This window comes from Pezoporus wallicus, unplaced genomic scaffold, assembly GCF_028554395.1.
Source record: "Pezoporus wallicus isolate ANWC-B61680 ecotype Strahan unplaced genomic scaffold, APGP_CSIRO_Pwel_v1 contig_7293, whole genome shotgun sequence".
In the NCBI taxonomy this organism is placed as follows: Eukaryota; Metazoa; Chordata; class Aves; order Psittaciformes; family Psittacidae; genus Pezoporus; species Pezoporus wallicus.
Window position 1 is genome coordinate 1,459,292 of NW_026637242.1, and position 17,742 is coordinate 1,477,033.

At 42.2% G+C, this 17,742-nt stretch overlaps 1 protein-coding gene across 2 annotated transcripts in view; it reads right to left on the minus strand.

Annotated features, from left to right (window-relative positions):
- The window catches only part of MEGF10 (multiple EGF like domains 10), a 98,680-nt gene extending 81,537 nt beyond the window's left edge, over window positions 1-17,143 (minus strand). Inside the window, exon 1 of one of the 2 annotated variants that reach the window (XM_057404398.1) lies at window positions 17,046-17,143. The gene's annotated coding sequence lies outside the window, so the exon portion shown is untranslated. Of the gene's footprint in view, window positions 1-17,041 lie in introns of both variants that reach the window. The other variant, XM_057404399.1, reaches the window with a different exon arrangement.
- Window positions 17,144-17,742: the final 599 nt, after the last annotated feature.

The window sequence follows — 17,742 nt, forward strand, 5'->3', positions numbered from 1 at the left end:
GAAAGAGTGGTCAATTCTGGATTTTTAACCACAATTAAAGGGACAAATCCTATTCCCATTAAAGTTAAAGGGAATTCTGCACTGAACACATGATGTTAGTGAGACACTATAACCTGATGAGGCCATCCAATTAACTGAGCAACATATAAGACTCTGGTTTTCAGTAAACAGGCTCAACAGCATTGGAAGATCCTTTCAGTGCACCTTTCGGAGTTGCTACTACTTGGAATAAATGGAAGGAGCTCTACAGAACAACACATGCAAGACCAGAACCATCTCCCCACCAACTCACTTCATTTCTCACCCATCTCCCTGTCTCTCTCTAACACAGTTAATTTACTGCTGCAGAAGGCCATAATAAGATGCCACTAAGTGCTCATACTGTATCCATTTACACTTTTAGCAGCTGTGTATTCATTGCTACTGCTCCAGGAGAACTGGGGCAAGACTCAAGTTTTACTCTATACCTTTCATAACCATTCTAAGAATACGTAGTTATGGAAACTGCTTTTCTCTGGGAGCCTTCTCCCCCACCTCTACTTACCTAGCTTGTTTGATCTGCTCTGCTCCCAGACATTACAGGGTGACAATTTGGCCTCGTTATCCCACCTGTGGCCAGTAATATTTACTGACATAGTATGATCAACAGATTAAGGAGTAGCTGAACATTTAAAACATCTGAACTCAACCACAGAATCATAGAACAGTTAGGGTTAGAAAGGACCTTAAGAGCATCTAGTTCCAAACCCCCTGCCATGGGCAGGGACACATCACACTAAGCCATGCCACCCAAGGCTCTGTCCAACCTGGCCTTGAACACCGCCAGGGATGGAGCATTCACAGCTTCCCTGGGCAGCCCATTCCAGTGCCTCACCACCCTCACAGTAGAGAACTTCTTCCTTAAATCCAATCTAAACTTCCCCTGTTTAAGTTTGAACCCATTACCCCTTTTCCTATCACTACAGTCCCTAATGAAGAGTCCCTCCCCAGCATCCTTGTAGGCCCCCTTCAGATACTGGAAGGCTGCTATGAGGTCTCCACACAGACTTCTCTTCTCCAGCTTGAACAGCCCCAACTTTCTCACCCTGTCTTCATATGGCAGGTGCTCCACTCTCCTTACCATCCTCGTGGCCCTCCTCAGGACTTGTTCTAACACTTCCATGTCTTTTTTGTGTTGAGGACACCAGAACTGTAGACAATACTCCAAGTGAGGTCTCACAAGAGCAGAGTAGAGGGGCACGATCATCTGCTGGTCATGCTCCTTTTGATGCAGCCCAGGATACGGTTGGCTTTCTGGGCTACGAGCACACATTAAAGGTGGCTCATGATAAGTTAGTCATTGACCAACACCCCCAGGTTCTTCTCCACAGGGCTGCTCTGAATCTCTTCTTTGCCCAACTTGTAGCTGTGCCTGGGATTGCTCCAACCCAGGTGTAGGACCTTGCACTTGGCATGGTTAAACTTCATGAGGTTGGCATCAGCCCACCTCACAAGTGTGTCAAGGTCCCTCTGGATGCCATTCCTTCCCTCCAGGGTATCAACCGAACCACACAGCTTGGTGTCATTGGCAAACTTGCTGAGGGCGCACTGAATCCCACTGTCCATGTCAGCGACAAAGATGTTTAACAAGACCGGTCCCAATACCGATCCCTGAGGGACACCACTGGTCTCCAGCCGGACATTGAGCCACTGACCACAACTGTTTGTGTGCAGCCATCCAGCCAGTTCTTTATCCACTGGGTTGCCCATCTATCAAATTGATGTCTCTATAAACTTACAACCATGTTTGCATTCCTGTAGTTTTAGTGCTTAGTCTTCCTGTCTGTTAGCAGAGAAAGAAAGTACTCCTAGGGAGAAATTCAGCTTGCCAGGTGCCAATGGTGTCGGCAGGTTTTCTGTGTGTGCATGTGTGTGTGCACGCACAGCGGTACATATATATATACATGCAAGTAAATGTACACAGAGACTGACAGATTCCATGTACTCCTAGATAAATAGTTGAATCCCTTAAGACAAGGAACTGCACTTCAGTGAAAAGATAAGACTTCTAAAAAATAAAAATGCTACCAACACTTGTGATGGGCAGTAAAAAACATGTTCTTTCCAACAATGACAAAGAAAACAACTTTGTATTTCATGCATAAAACCACTTTGATACTAAAAGAGTAAGTCCATATCAAAGTTTCCAGTTCTGATTTATACCAGCTTCAATTTTCTTACCATAATTTTTAACATATCTCAAATCATTAAATTCTTAAACTAATTTATTTTAATAATGAATCATACTCTCCTTTCAAAAGAGTGCCTTGTACATCATTAAAATAAACTAATGAAGCCAAATGCTCTAGAAGCTCCAACAATCAAAAGGAGACTTTTCTTGGTTGCAATTAATATATTTTTTCAAGATGATTTCTCTTATTAAAATATGTTAATATACTTTGGTTACAGGTTATCTGAAACTTTTCTAAATGTCTGATGCTAATTACAGCTGAAGGCAGAGTAACTTGAACCCAGAAGAATCAAGATCACATTTTTATTAACTTGAGCACAAGGCCTAAATCCCTCAAAATGTTATCCTTCAGGACACATGTTGCCTTCTTTAAACCTGTACCTCTTTGCAGTATGGGCTGTAAAAGGACAGCAGTAGCACAAGCAAGTATCTGTCATTACAAAAATGGTCTATTCATAGCATTGTCTGACAAAGCACCTTTAATAAGTATCCTATTCAGAGATCTAATTTTTGCAGACATTTGTATGCCAAATTTGAAAAATCTCTGTGATGGTGGGTTTAATGAGGTACTTAGTTATTCTCTGTAATAAAAATTAAAAGAGAGACAGAATTCTTCAGCTTAATTGCCACATCTGTTATTAGGCATTTTACAATGATTGACTGGAGTGTATGCATCAGAGACTGTGCCAGAAAACAGGCAAACTTTGTTAGTAGACGTATAACTTATAGCCCAACTGGCATCAGCAGCATCTCTGTTACAACTTCTGCTGCCACTCAGTTAAAATTACAGGAACGTTGTTGGCTATGGTTCAGTTGTTCATTAAAAATAAAAACAAGTATTTCAAATTGTGCATGGGCTTTTTTAAAGACAAATAAAAAGCATTCACTATTTTCAGAAGAAAATTGTCATATGAATGTGTGAATGTATCATCTCTCATTAATGGATGAGAGACATAAGCAATCCAGTATTTGGAAACTGCGCAGGACAGAATTTCACGTTCAGTAGCACATCTGCTGCTTTATTGTGCTAACAGACAAGCAACCAGCTAGGAGGACACTGAAAAACAGCATTTGCAGAGGGACTGGATGGTCACAGTGAGGGAGCTTCTGGGAAGAGCCAAAATAGAAAGGATGCTCTCTCATCTGTGCGGAAATCCTTGGTGAAATCTGAACTCACTCATGAAACTGCTTGCCCTCTCTGAAATCCAGAGCTACCCAACAGCTCAACGCTGCCTGCCTAGTCATCTTGTTGGCATCAGCAAGGACACTGCAAGCAGTTTAGCAGAGTGTTTCTCACAGAGATAGCAAACTCAAGTGCAGCTCCCTGGCAGCACACAGTACAAACAAGGAGAAACAAAGCCAGTCTAAGAGTAAGAGATCAGAGGGGCCACCCCAAAGGATTGTGTAATGTCAAGAGGAAGCACATCCCTCCTCCTGCCCATGGCCCTATGCTGGGTGCTGCTGCAACCAACTTGATGACTAAAGACTCTGATTCATGACCATGACACCTTGTGAAACTCCATGCTTGGGATGGCCAATAACTACTATTGAACTGTTTTTACTACCAGCTGATCTTCTTTTGGCTCTAAACCCCAACCTTTTAGCATCTACCAGTCCTGACTTAGCAAAACAACTCTAACCTTCACTCACATTCTCCCTTGACTAAGTGTTTTTTTTCAGTTTCATAGAGGCTTTCTACTAAAAGCACAGAAATGTATGTAGCTATTGTCAGCAAGGAAGCAGACAGACCAGCTGCCATACTGCTTAAATTTACTTCTTTTCATCCATTTCACCCAGTAAGCAGCAAGGGATTACTTGACCTTCCTCACCAATTTTCTGCTTCTCTAGAGAGTGTGAAGGAAGGTAAGAACGTGTAGAAGAGCAACAAAAACTGTAGATACCCACTGCATCGACTCCTGAAAGGCAGAAGGATTCCCTTGCGTTTGAAAGCCAAAGCAAAGGTGTCTACCAAAGTCTGGGGCAAGCAACAGTCTCTTTGTCTGACCCAACAGATCAGCAGACCAGTGAACTAATCCATGAATAAATCTTTCTTTTCTCTGGAGAGCAGAGTGGGACAATCCAATTCCCTCCCTCCATGACAGCAAGTGACCAATTTTTTGGAAGGAGTCTCCCTCGATGGGTGAGATGAGCCAGGGCAGATGCTATCTGTCACTGTTCAAGGGTCTTTGTTGTGCCCTCCCTCAAGAGTCCAAGGCTGCTCCATGCAGCAAGGGGTTTCAGCAAGTTTCCATGTGGCTATCTCTTGGCTCTCTTTCCTCTCATGTGCCTTTTGCAAATACCTGATCTTCCTCAGACTCTAATTCAGCAAAAAGATAGACTTCACTTAATTAAGCACACTCACTTTTAGGTATATGCTATGTCATCATCTCACATACAGTATTTTTATCAATGTCACTCCCTGTAAGATCTACAGCACTTTTTCTAACACCGTAGGGTTTTTCGGTTTTAATGCTACTTTTCAGAGGCACACTGTTCTTAGGCTTCTGTCTAAATGTTTCATCTCATTTAAAAAAAAAAAAAAAAAAAAAACAAAAAAAAAACCAGCAGAGCTGAAAACAGAATTTAAGTCTGCTAGTCTCCATTTTCAGCCTACCCTTAAGACCCACACCTCCAGCTCAATATTTTGCCACAGTGGCAATTACATGCACATCATGCTTATAGTACTTACTGTGTGTGTAGTATCAGCATCATGAAATACAGACTTTGGGGTCAGAGACATTTAAAAGGAATTGCCACGCACAGTACTAGAAGTGAGAGAATTTTTAACACATTTGGGTTACCTCTGAGGAAGCCAATAATGCTCTCTTCTCTGTCTGTTTTTTTATTTATTTCCCATTGGTATTCTTGTTGTGAACTGCAATGAAGAGAAGCAAGCATATATGCTGAAGAGAAGACCTAGTTGTACTGAAACTTCGGTATATCCCTGGAGATGGGCAAGGCAACAGAAATCAGTGTAATTTTTGGAAGTGTAGCAAGAGACTACCACAGGAAAATAAGAGGAAGCTTAAGGTACATCCTAGGATACAGCCTCCAGAGACATTTCTGAATGTCACTGGACATTTTCTGGATGACTGCAATGGATTTCTATTTAATTGCAAAATCTTCCTACTGCAGACCAAGAGCCAGTAACCTCAGATGTTTTATTCTTACATATTCTCTCATTGCCACATTCCTGCATCCCAGCAATACTTCAGCAAAGAAAAAGAACCCTAAAATTTATTTTCTGAAGTTGATCCACTGTCAAAATAAAAATCAACTTGTCAAAGGGTGTTGTAAACACAGAAAGGTTCACAGTCTGTGAAAACACAAATAAATTCCTCCGTGTTTTAGTGGTGCAAACCAGAACCCCAAATCACTGCATCCTTTGAGGTTCACTTACCATGAATGCATATCCTGGATGTTGTTATTCATACATAATGCAAATTGGCATGAACTAGCGTTCAGCAAGAAAGAATGGAGCCTATGTTAGAAGTGCATTAAAGTTGCAGAGAAACAATATTGTTCCAGAGAGGAGATTAAGTCTCCCAGCTCTCTGAAATGTGTTATGGAGACTGAAAAAAATCTACTACACAGCAGCAGGGACACTTCAGGCAAGGAAGCTTCTCTCTTGCTGTGCTTTTTGTTTCATTCTTCAATAACTGCTCTCCCAATCTTCTTTTTCAATAATGAAAACTTCACTCTGTTGCAGGATCAAAGTTTAAGCAACTTCCCCGGAACTTGTGAAACTTCTCTTCAGTACCATCTCCCCTCTTAAAACGATGAAGCCCTGTGGCATACCTGCATAGCAGTATTTGCAAATGGTAGTGCCTTATCCAAAACAACCCCAAAGCATGAAGAGCACTAATGCTGCCATGCACTCTCAGCAGAGGCCATTGCAGAGGTTGCAATTCAGCTTTTTTTCTGAAAGAAAATTTAATAATCTATTAAAAGAGGCCAGTTGTTCTGGCTTTAATGGAGGCAGGTTTGGGATAGCTGGATAACAAAGACATGTATATGTTCACAGGTCCTACAATACATTTTCCAGGCAATGCACAAGGGATCCGTGTTCATGCACCTCACCTCAATACTCTGGAAGTCCCCTGATCTCACTTGAATTATTCCTAGTTTACTCAATGCAAGTAGGAAGAACATAATTCTGTTCTCTTATGCCTTTTATTTTAAAAGGAATGAAACTAGCTGTAATAATTCACAAGAAAAGAAAGCACGTTCTTTGCACACAGCTAAAATCTTCATGAAATCTAGCCTTCAATTTAAAATATGCATTTCGATCCCACTGACAGGTACCTTTCAGAAACAGTTGTTATTTACAATATCAGTCTGGAAAGTAAAAAAAAAAGGAAAGAAAAAGAAAAGATTAAAAGATCAAGTTACTCTTCACTTCCAAACAAGACCGTCCACAGCTGTACATCAGCTTCCGAGCAACTGCTCCACAAACACACAACAGGGCTTCTGTTTCACCGCAGGGTTTGCTCGGGTCACCCGCATGTGGCGTGGATTAAAGCAGCAGTAAAGCTCCGTTACAAGGCAGGCGGAGCCGCGAGTTCCATGAACCGCTGGTGAATGAATGACCCCGCCCGGCGCTGTGCCCGAGGGGTCTGCCCCGGCGCCAGGAGGAGCCCGCACTCGGCTTCGCACGGCCCACGAATGGGGCAGAAAAAACAACCCAAGTGATTTTCTGCTTTCACGGTTTCAGTGTGTAAGCAGAAGAAAATTTGAGGGAGGGAGATGAGTGTGTTAAGGGGGCAGAGGAGGGAGATTGGCGCAAAAACACAATAGTGAAGAGGTGGCCTATGATTTTGGAGATGACAGAGCAATGGAGTCAGGCAGCCTTCAGGCAGCCTGTGCAAATTGAGAAATATTCTTTAGAAACACCATTGCCAAAACTGAAAACTAGAGGAAGGAGCAGTTCCCATGGCAAACACCCGAGTACAGAGTGCAGAGGTTCCCCATATGGGCATACCTCCTCAACCCACTGGAAACAACAGCTCATCCCCCAGTCCCAGGAGGGCTACAGCTGGAGCACCCAAGACTACATGAAGCCTGTACCCTTGCCAAGGGTTAAGACCTCAGTCCTCTACACAGCAGGGGAAGCAGTTATTTTGACTAGGGCTGTTTCTTACACTTGGTAGACCACCGGCCTTCCCGCTTCTCAACAGGCAAGGGAAAGAGCCAGCAGAGTGAGGGAGGTGTTTTCTTTGCTACTGCACTTAACTTCTCTTCATAAACATGACACTGAGAACCTGCAGAGTGCTACATACTTTTTTTTCCTCTGGGTCATGCCAGGAAGACAACCAAGTACAAAGCAGCAGCAGCAGCAGCCTTCTGTCCACAGGTGCCCCAGATCTTTGACATGGCAGAAAAAAAATTCCATGCCTTAACTCACATTCTTATTCATAAAAAGCAATCATGTGGTTAATCAGAATCCACTAAAATAAATTACATAAGAATAGTAATAATTACATCATCATAATAATAGTGTACTGCAGCCAGTGAAACACTTCTCAGCTGCTGTGTATCAAAAACTCCCACTAGCAGGAAAGCAACACCACCCTGCAGGAATAATGGCACCAGGCATTTTATTCTGCCTCTCTTACATGCTCTCTAATCAACATACAGCCAGTGTGGACAAATATTAATTACTGAACTGCTTCACCTTAACTGCTTTGAGGAATGTGGCCTCTGTCTGGCAGAAGGGTCCATGAAACAACATCAGGGGACATGCAGTCTCTGATGGAAGAACTACCCTGGGTTGGCTTTCTCATGAAGCACATAGGAACTCATAGAACACGAGTAGTATCACAAAAATCACAGATACGACAATGGTACCAATGGGCAAATCAGAGTTGTGTTTAGGGGCTGACAAAAACTTGGAATAAACAGACACAAGCCTGAACATATTACAATTATCTAGAAAGGATATAAGCTAAGACTTGCTGAACACAAGTGACAAACCTCCCTCCCATCTTTCCACAGAACCTTCTTCAAGTGATGTTTCAGATTCCTGAAAGTCTCCTAGTTGTACCGTAAAAAGCAAAATTTCACAAGTTTTAAAGTTCCCATGTTTTGAGGTTTTGTGTCATTGAATACCTTAATTTGGATGCATCAGAAAGTAATAAAAGTGTGGGAGGTCCTGAAATCATCAAACAGGACTGTAAAAGCTTACATCATGAGAGACAGCAACACCTATACCAAACCATATGTAGAAGGCAGGAATCACATAGCACCATCTCTGCAATTAAGTCCTGCCCATAATTTTTAAAACATATACTCAAATATCTATGTTTTTTGTGGTCCCCAAAACAAATGTGGTACAGCAGGATGTGATCTGAACAGTAAAGCACACCCGTGACATGAGTTCATTTGTACAAATCCAAACATTATTACTTGGAAGCAATAATTTCCTTTCCAGGTTTTTACTTGGGCCACATAAGAGATGGGATTTCAGATCTGGAGAAGCTGTTTGCTTTGCTATCTTCAGGAGACGACAATGTACTGTTTCACATGACATGTGCTTTTAGAATGCTCATAGTAACTTTAGAATCAAAGAGATTCTCATACAAAAAAAAAAGTAATTATATGGATAATTAAAATCTACTACTGTCATTAAGCTCTTCAGTGGCCTACAAACATCCTTTAATAGCAGCACATACAGAGATCACAAGCATCACTTCCATAGAGCTTGCAAGAGAAAAGGAAATACTTACTTCCATGCAGTCTAACAGAGTTAAAAAAAAAAAAAAAAAAGTACCAATCCTTTTATTCAGGATTGTTTGTGAAAAACAGCCTGTCTGGCCCAGCTGTACCCTTAGCAAGCATTTATTCATCTGATGTATTGAGACTTAGGCTAACAGCTCAGTCTCCTTCTAACACCAGTTGGGCTATATCCTTGGATTTCTTTCTATTTAAAAGATTCTCTAAAATATGTAAGGTAAACTCTGCAGGAAGAAGCTGGTCAGGAGTCTAACTCTGCCAGCTGTGCTCCCAAAACCAAGCACCATCCTGGCTTTTTGCCAGAGGCAGTGAGACTGTTCGAACGCACTGTTAAAGAAAGAAGTAACAACAACCAAAACCCCATCAAGTGTCAGACCAAAACTGGATGGAATTTTTACCGACATGTAGAATTCAGACAAAACCATTAAGCTTTCTAGTTTTGATCCTCAAGCACCAGCAACTTGGCATAAAAAGGAATTTGCGAGCAAAAGTGCCAAGTTCATACAGAGCTTGCAACAACTCCCAAGAGACGTGTTTTTGGAGTGGTGGGGAGTGACCATGCAGAAGGGCTGGCTGCTGGAGGCAGCCCTCAGCACACACTGGATGCAGCATGACTGAACTTGGCCCTTCAATGGTGCAGGTGAGAGTAACAAAATCATCAGCTCTTTGGGCATTTGTATTCTGTATTTAAATAGAGCCACCAATATGCTGTGCTTCTTGATTTATCAGTTGCACCTCAAACACAAAATACAGCCTGACCCTCTTCAGAATACTTCTTGACTCAAAAGTAGACACAGAAAAAAACCTTCAAAGAAAAGCCTAATGACGGAGTACTGAATAAATAAAAATATGAATTATTTAATACTACTCCATCACCAGTCGCAAAAAAAATTATTTCTGTTCCTCTTTACACCTCAAAAGCTTCTCTAAAATAAAATACTCACTATAAATATGTAAACAAAGTAGGAAAAAAGTGCCAGTATAAACAAAACAATTGCAGAATATAAAATCATTTCATATTTTGAACTTCTGTATTCAGCAATCGTAACAGAGCAAAATGAAAAAAAAAGTGTATTTGAACCTTACATAAAGAAATTTAACTCACAGTGCTTTGGTTTTATACCAATGCCAGTATATCAACAAACAAGCAAAGACTGCTCTGTAAATGTTCTTCCTGTAAGCTAAGTGTTTAGGAGTGAATACCATTCAAAAGCAACCACTAGTTTAGTAAGGTCCTCGATCAGAATAAGAAAAAAGAAAAAGGAAGAGAGAGAAAAAAAGAGAAGAAGAAGAGCAAAAAAGAAAGAGGAAGAAGGAAAAAAAAAAAGGGGGGGAGGGGGAATACAAAGGGAGAAAAAAAAAAACAACATACAGCAGTAGATGGGGAATGAGGCCAAAGCGCATTTGCCACCACCGACTCTGGTCATCATCAGGTGCCACCTCCTGCGTGCTGGAGAAGATGGCTCAGCTCTCAGGGCTGCAAAGGTGAAACTATTGTTTTTAACAAAATACATTTCTCATTGAAGAGCTTTCCACTCCAGCTGCGGTATCCTATATTTTAAGTAGATATACAATGGCTGACACAAGTCTGTGGCCTCTGCTCACAAGCTGTCAGGGACATTTGTTCATGTACCAAGTGCTCTGATTCTTTCCACTGGTCTGGAACCCTTTGAAGATGATTTATAAGTCACCAAAAAAACGCTTCCCACAAACACACATAAACATTGTTTGTGCTTAATTTCCAGTGATCATAACATGTGCACTGACAGTCCAGTGCAGTCCAAATTTTTGTAAACACTGTAGAGGAAACCAAAACTCAATCACACTTGCTCCAAAGCACACTGTGGCAAGCAATCTTGTAGCAGGGCACAAAAGAACTTAAGATCTACTTGTTCTGTTGACATACTCTGTCTTAGTCCCACCTGGTCTGCCCTCAGTGTAGCATTACATGCAGGTTTTTCAACTTCCACAAAAACATAAACAAATCAATTACATCATTTTGTACTTACAAATTAATCAGACCTTGGTGCACACACACTTACACGCATGTGCATGCACACACAATCTTTTTCTTCTTTTTTTAACACGAGAGTGCTTCTAGTGCATTCACGTTCTCGGGGCGACCAAGCTTAGCCTGACTGTTGGATTTGGGAAGATCTGATGCTGGCCAGCCGTACATAATGGCCTCTTTGTCTGGCTGTCACATGAACAGTGTTGTATTACAATCACTGTCACTCTGGGTTTAAACTGCAAGGCATGCTTTCACACAAAACATTCACTTTGTGGGCCCTTTTTGGCAGAGCCCTGTGATTGAAACTCTTTTGCTCAGCAGTGCCGAAACTTTGAAAGTCAGGATTCAGAAGCTCTCACCCAAATAGACTGATTCTGAAATTTCTTTATAGACCACATGAAGAAAGGGGCAAGCAACGTGACATAGTCACCATCTGAATCACTATGCAAGAATCAACAGCAAAATCAACTGTTGAACAACATGGTTAATAAAAAGTAGACTGCCATAGTATAAAGGGTCTGAATGAAGCCAACAGTAGTGAAAACGTAGAAATAAGTTTGATTTAGTTCATCTTTGCTGTATGTGATGTCAGAAGGATACTAGCATGGTGGTGGGTTCCTCCTAAAGCCCATTTTAGGAGAAGACAAGCATCACAGCTGCAAATTCCTCCCTATTGTTCCACCAGCTAACAACCTCACTGTTCCCACCTGTATCTACAATGCAAAGGAGATGCACCCTGTAGCCCTGATCGCTGGATGTGAATTATGACAGTCAAAACTGTATGTCAAAATGAGATTTCAGTGTAGAGCTTCCTGAAGCACATGCTGGCTCTCCACGAGAGTATGAGCAGAGCCGAAGCTGAGGAGCTCTCACGCAGCTCCCACACCCCAGGCTGACACGCCTACAAAGCTTCGGCATGACTGCAGAGTACAGGCACTGCCACATCCACTGTGAACTGTGGATGAGGATCTCATCATGACTTTTCCTGAGCCCTATGACAGCAGAGTATTTTGTTCCAAGTAGCAGTTGGGAATAGAAAAAATCCCAAGTCAAAGTTGTCGACACCTGGAGTATTTTAATCCTGTACTTCAGAAAACTGTCTGCAAGATAAAAGTCAAAACATCTCCATAAGATAAAGATGAGCAACTTACCAGGTGGCAATATTATTATTTGCTATGTCAATCCTTTAAATTTATCAAGTACCCTAAAAAAGTCCTGAAAAGTAATAAAACAAGATTTCTATATAGGAGAAATTTCAAAAGATTCTGCATACACACCAAATTCAAGACCCTGTACGGATGTCTTTGTTTTCATTAGTGAAAAATATTCTTACAGATCTAAGATAAAAATATGTTAAGAACAACATCCTCCCACCCTTACTGCCTCTCTGTATCATTTTCTGTTGCATGTATTTTTCTTGTACTGTTACTTACAGAACACAGCGGTACTCACTTTGAAGAGAGCTTAAAGGATCTACCCTTGAAGAACGTAAGCATGATGTGGCAAGGTCTCATAGAATAATGCTTGCAGTGTATGGAAAACTTTACAAAGCAATGGCTTTTTTCCAAAAGAAATGGGTTTGTGCATGGAATAACTACCAGCTTGCTTCTTGTTTTGTGTCCTGTCCATTTTTCGAGAGAAAATCCAGCTGCAGTCCATCAAAGTAATATATTTTCTCTGGTTTAGTATTCCACCCTGCTATTACTCATAGATGTGCCAGTTGCCCAAAACACACATTATTACTGTCTCGATCATCTGTCTTTCTTGAGCAGTCCTGACCATCCCTCCTTCTCTATGTCCTGCACCAGTTTTGATCACACCCTTCCAGACCAGCACCACCTATGAAAGACACCACCAGGCTGGGCCAGGGCTTATGCCTGCACAACTTTATCCACACCACAAAACCCTCTGAACTTCTCTTGTCCAGCCTGACAAATCCACCTGCTAGTCTAAAGCCATGACTTCTCTGAGCCTCCCCTTGCCCTTCATGGTCTCTTCCTATGCCCAGCATTTCTTGAACTTATCAAGATGTTGACCTCTTCTTCAGCAAGGCCATGGTACCAGCCCTCACTGGTAATACACTGGCGTTTCAGAGAAGCAATTCTACATTGCCTCCTATTTGAAGACTCTCCCCTGAAAAAAAAACTATTATTAATCCCTTTAAGTATTTTAATTTCCATAATTTTTGATTAATAATAATGACTCTGCTTGACAGCTGTTTTAACTAGTTTGCTGTCCTTCCTTGTTTCTTATTGTCTTTTGTCTTAAATTGTAGATTGTAAAAGGCAAGATTAATTTTGCTATTGTTTTCTGCTGTTGTACAGTCACTCCTGTGACTGGAGTGGTGGGACGCCAAAGCCATACAACCTACAGCTGTCAGTGCTGGTGTTTCTATTTTAAACATGGCACATTAATATGAAGTTTTTATATTCGAGTTTCTTTGCAGAAGTTAACTTTCATCTTTGAGTGTTCAACAAAAATAATTTTGTAGGCTTAGAAGAGTGTTCTTGTACAGCAACAATAAAAAGATTAAATTTCTTCCCTAAGGTCACACAGTAAGTCAATGTCAAAGGTAAAATTATGCTTTTTGTTTCCTAATCTATATTCTTTCATTGTCTTGCACACCAAAAGAGGTCAGAATTAGCACCACATTGATGACTATTGGCTAATTTTTCTGGCAATCAGATACAAAACAGAGATAACAGATGAAAAGCTAGCTGTCTACATTTTAATATAAACCTAATGTGTACATCCAAAGGCATGAACTACAAATCCTTACACAAGCAAAACATCAATTAAAGACCAGACAGTTTGAATAGGTTAACTAACAAGAACACTGACACAATCAATAAAGCTATTATAGTAAAGCAAATCCCTCCCCGGAATACTCCTCCTGGTTTTTTGACAGATGGCTTTAGATGATATATATCTTTTTTATAAGAAAAAAACATTTGGAGTATCAAGACACAGATTCTCCTCATAGATTAAAGAATAATGCAGTTATACCCAAGTTCATGATATGCTGATTCTAGCACATGTTTCAAATCTTTACAGCTTACCAATTACTGTCAAATGCATCTCTTGATATTAAAAATCAGGGTCAAGTGCCATTGCTGATAGTGAGTTGGTAACATAACTACTACATAGTCAAATCTGGTGACACTGGCATCAATCATCAACAACGACACCACTTAATGGGAGTAAGGATGTAAAAACTTTGACTCTAATTTCACTACACCATTCTACCACCAAAGAAAGGCTTACAATGGACTTTTACTGCTCTACACTGTGTTGTATTTAAAAAATTAATTTACTGGATCACATCCAAGTTACACTATTCTCTATGGAATAATCAACATATCTTTGTTTTGACTAAGATTGTAGTACCTATGCAAAGAATCTGCTTATGTTTTCTCTTCCTCAAAAGCCATTTACTTCCCCAATGAGTAGAAGTGAAAATACCTAGACAAGAAAAAGGTATGTAGAAACACATTACAAGTCTCCTGCCAACTAATCTGAATATAAATTCAAGGGATCCTTACCAGCTGGAGCCAAAAGCCCACTCCAGATTCTGTTAGATGTTAATCAAACTTAAGTATGTTAATCCACAGTTTCTGTGTTCTTTGCATAGATGAGTTAACTGCTTTTCTTAAACTGCATTTGCCTCCCCAGGTGTATGCCCCCAGACTGCAGAATACATTCTTTCATGGAAAACAAGGTTATGAGAATCACCAAAGGACTGCTCACTAGGTCAAAATCTTCTGTTCACTTGCAGGGCAGGAACAGCTCATTTAACACTGTTAACCTCTGGACAGGTCCACCTATGAGGACACAACCCCACACTTCCAACTGCATTTTGTTGGCATTAGCTATGCATGTTTGAGCTAGATCGGTGAAACAGTAAAATTTAGGGTAAATGAAGGACTAAAGCATCGAGTTATTGAGGCAAAGGAAATACAGGTTCTGCCTAATAGGAGTGTCCAAGGGGGGTTGAAACTGGCACGCAGAGGCCCGACCCTGGAGAACAGCGCAGACTCCAGACCTTTTCACCACCTGGTATTCGAAATAGGGTAACTCTGATACATGATTTCCAAGGAAATTAAATAGATATCACCAGCTTACTACACACAGGCCACTGAGCAACCATCAGCTGAGAATTTTTTTGCAAGATATGGATTGCAGTCACTGAGATGCAGAAAATTCATTGCCAATCCTGTGAATGGCTTATCTTCTAGCAGAGACTTTTAACACTTCAGACTTAAAACTGCACCATCTTAAGAAGCCAAACACAAAGCCATGCCTTCTCCACAGCACATTAACTATGAACACTAATATGATGCAATTGATCCACCTCTTGTGGGAGTGATACCATTTAAATTTGATTGTCTGACAAGGCCATGTGGTGATTATAATTGTCTGTGTAAGAAAAAATAAATTAATTTTACGAGATAAGGTCCCACATTTTGATGCTATGCAGGTGACGACTTGCATGAGCAAACAAGTAGAAATGTGAGCCTAAATTACACTGTTTGTCCAGCTTATTAAAAACCTGCAGCACACCTGCCTGGCTGACCTTTCTGTCTTGAGACAGGAAATAAAAGTAGGCTTCCTAGTACAGTTTCATTTGCAGAGCCACTAAGTAGCAATTGATACAGATAATTTGGACACCCAAGCTGTTATTTTCCTAAATTCTGTCTCCAGCTCTGACAGTTGGATGCCCCCCTCCACTTCAAGAGGAACTCACATACCTAATTACGTATGCTTTCCTCATGGTATTGTGTTATTGGGTACAAATGTCATTTAGGGGTGTTGACAAGGCAACTGAAGCCAGCTTTCAGCTTCAGTCTCACATCAGACATGCTGCTCAGTCAAGGCATCTAAGGCTTTTCACCGTAGGTCTGCAGCTTATCTGCTGGGAAACTCTCCAGACTTGGCTTTTCTTTTTCTTCCAAGTTGCTGGATAAAACCATTTTTCCTAAATAGAGTCATTATGTTAATCTGCTTTCCGAACTGCTGCTGCCAAAGCTCAGTTACAGACCTGAGGAAGTATGCCATGGAACATCTTCAGTACTGACAGCATTGGTCCAAACTGAGGTTTTAAACTTGCTCTGTAACCGAAAGTTGGTACTTGAGAAAAACTTCAGAGCTGTATATGATTCTGCGAAATACATGAATACTTGGACTACATTTGATTTCCCAGTGACTGGCAGCAACGTTTAGGTAATCCGTAAGATTACCAAAAAGCCTGCATTACTAGTTCATTCTAGGAAAAGGAGCTGCCTATTTTTCCTAATTGATTTGTGCCTACATTTCCAGATCAAGCCTACTTCTTGGCTGGAACGCAAAATAGGAAATATTTACACTACTATAACTGTCTTCAAAAGAAAATCTGTACAGGATACCACACAACTGAGAATTTCTCTAGGCAGCCTCTGCTGAAGGACATAATGCTGGAACAAAGTCAAGTTATGTAACAGATGTGCATTTTCACGTGCAAGTCACGCTTATTTACATACATATACAAACATCCCTCTATATCAGTATCTGTGCTCGATCCAGTCTCTGTTTAGGACTGTCAAAAACTTTCCTTGAAAACGAACGGCAACCCTTAAGAAAAAAAGATCTTTCCGCAGCAATACGGGAAAGCCTGAACTGACTCGTCCTGGGAGACAGCGGCGATGCGGTCTGGGGAGACGGGGATAAGCCTGCCCGGAGCCCGCTCGCCCACCAGCCTCAACACGGAGAGAAACACGCACGGGCGCCCGGATGCTCTGCAAAGGTGACGGTACCGGCTTATCGGACCAGGGGGCCGGCATCACACCGCTATCTCGAGGCCACCTTTGCCCAGGGCAAAAACCCCGCCCCGTCCGCTCCGCTTCGGGAGCAATGCTGCTTTTGCCGCCGCCTTAACAGGAATGCCGCCGCACTGCTCCGCGGCATCCAGGCACCGCGGCATTCCGACACCTCGGCATCCCGGAGCCGCACCTGCGGAGAGTGGAGCGATGGGACGGGGTGGGATGGGATGGGATGGGATAGGATTGGGGGAGACTGAAATGGATGGTCCGTACCTACCTGTCCCGCGGGCGCCCTCCCCGTCCGACCCGGCTCCGAGAGCCCCTCCGCCGCTGCGCCGAGCGAGGGGCGGTGAGTGCAGCGGGACCGGCGGGGTGCAGTTCCTCCTCCTTCTCCTCCTCCTTCTCCTCCCCCCAGCCCGGCGCTGCCCGACCCGCCCCCGACTCCGACTCGGCCCCGGCCCTGCCGTCGCGGCGGACGGGGAGTGGCGGCGCGTAGCCACGACAGCTAGCCAGACAACTTCACCACTTACAAGCTTTGCAGGGGCGCTCCCCAGGGGGGATGTTGCCTTCACCCCCTTCTTCCGAAGCTGTCCACGCACCCCAAAAATAGCCTTCCCCCCCCCCAGTCACTTGTAGGCTAAGTGAAAGCTACACAGGAGTCTCAGAGGTTACTTCGTTCATCCCAGAGAAGGATGGGCTCCCACCCAGCGCTGCCCGAAGAATAGCATAGTCAAAGCTCCTTAGGTCCCGAGAGCAGGAGACCCAGATCCAAAGAAAAGTAAATGTCACGTGCTCCACTCCAGTACTGCTTGAGAAAGGATGGAAAGCGTTGATTTCGCACTTACATATATATTTTTCATGTTGTAGTAGAGGTGTACATTAATATTCCCCTAATATTTCAGGTCAGTCAGACCTGTGAGCCTGTTTTGTGACTAAAGTTGCAGCATGGAGCAGGGGAAGGAGAATGTTCTGTG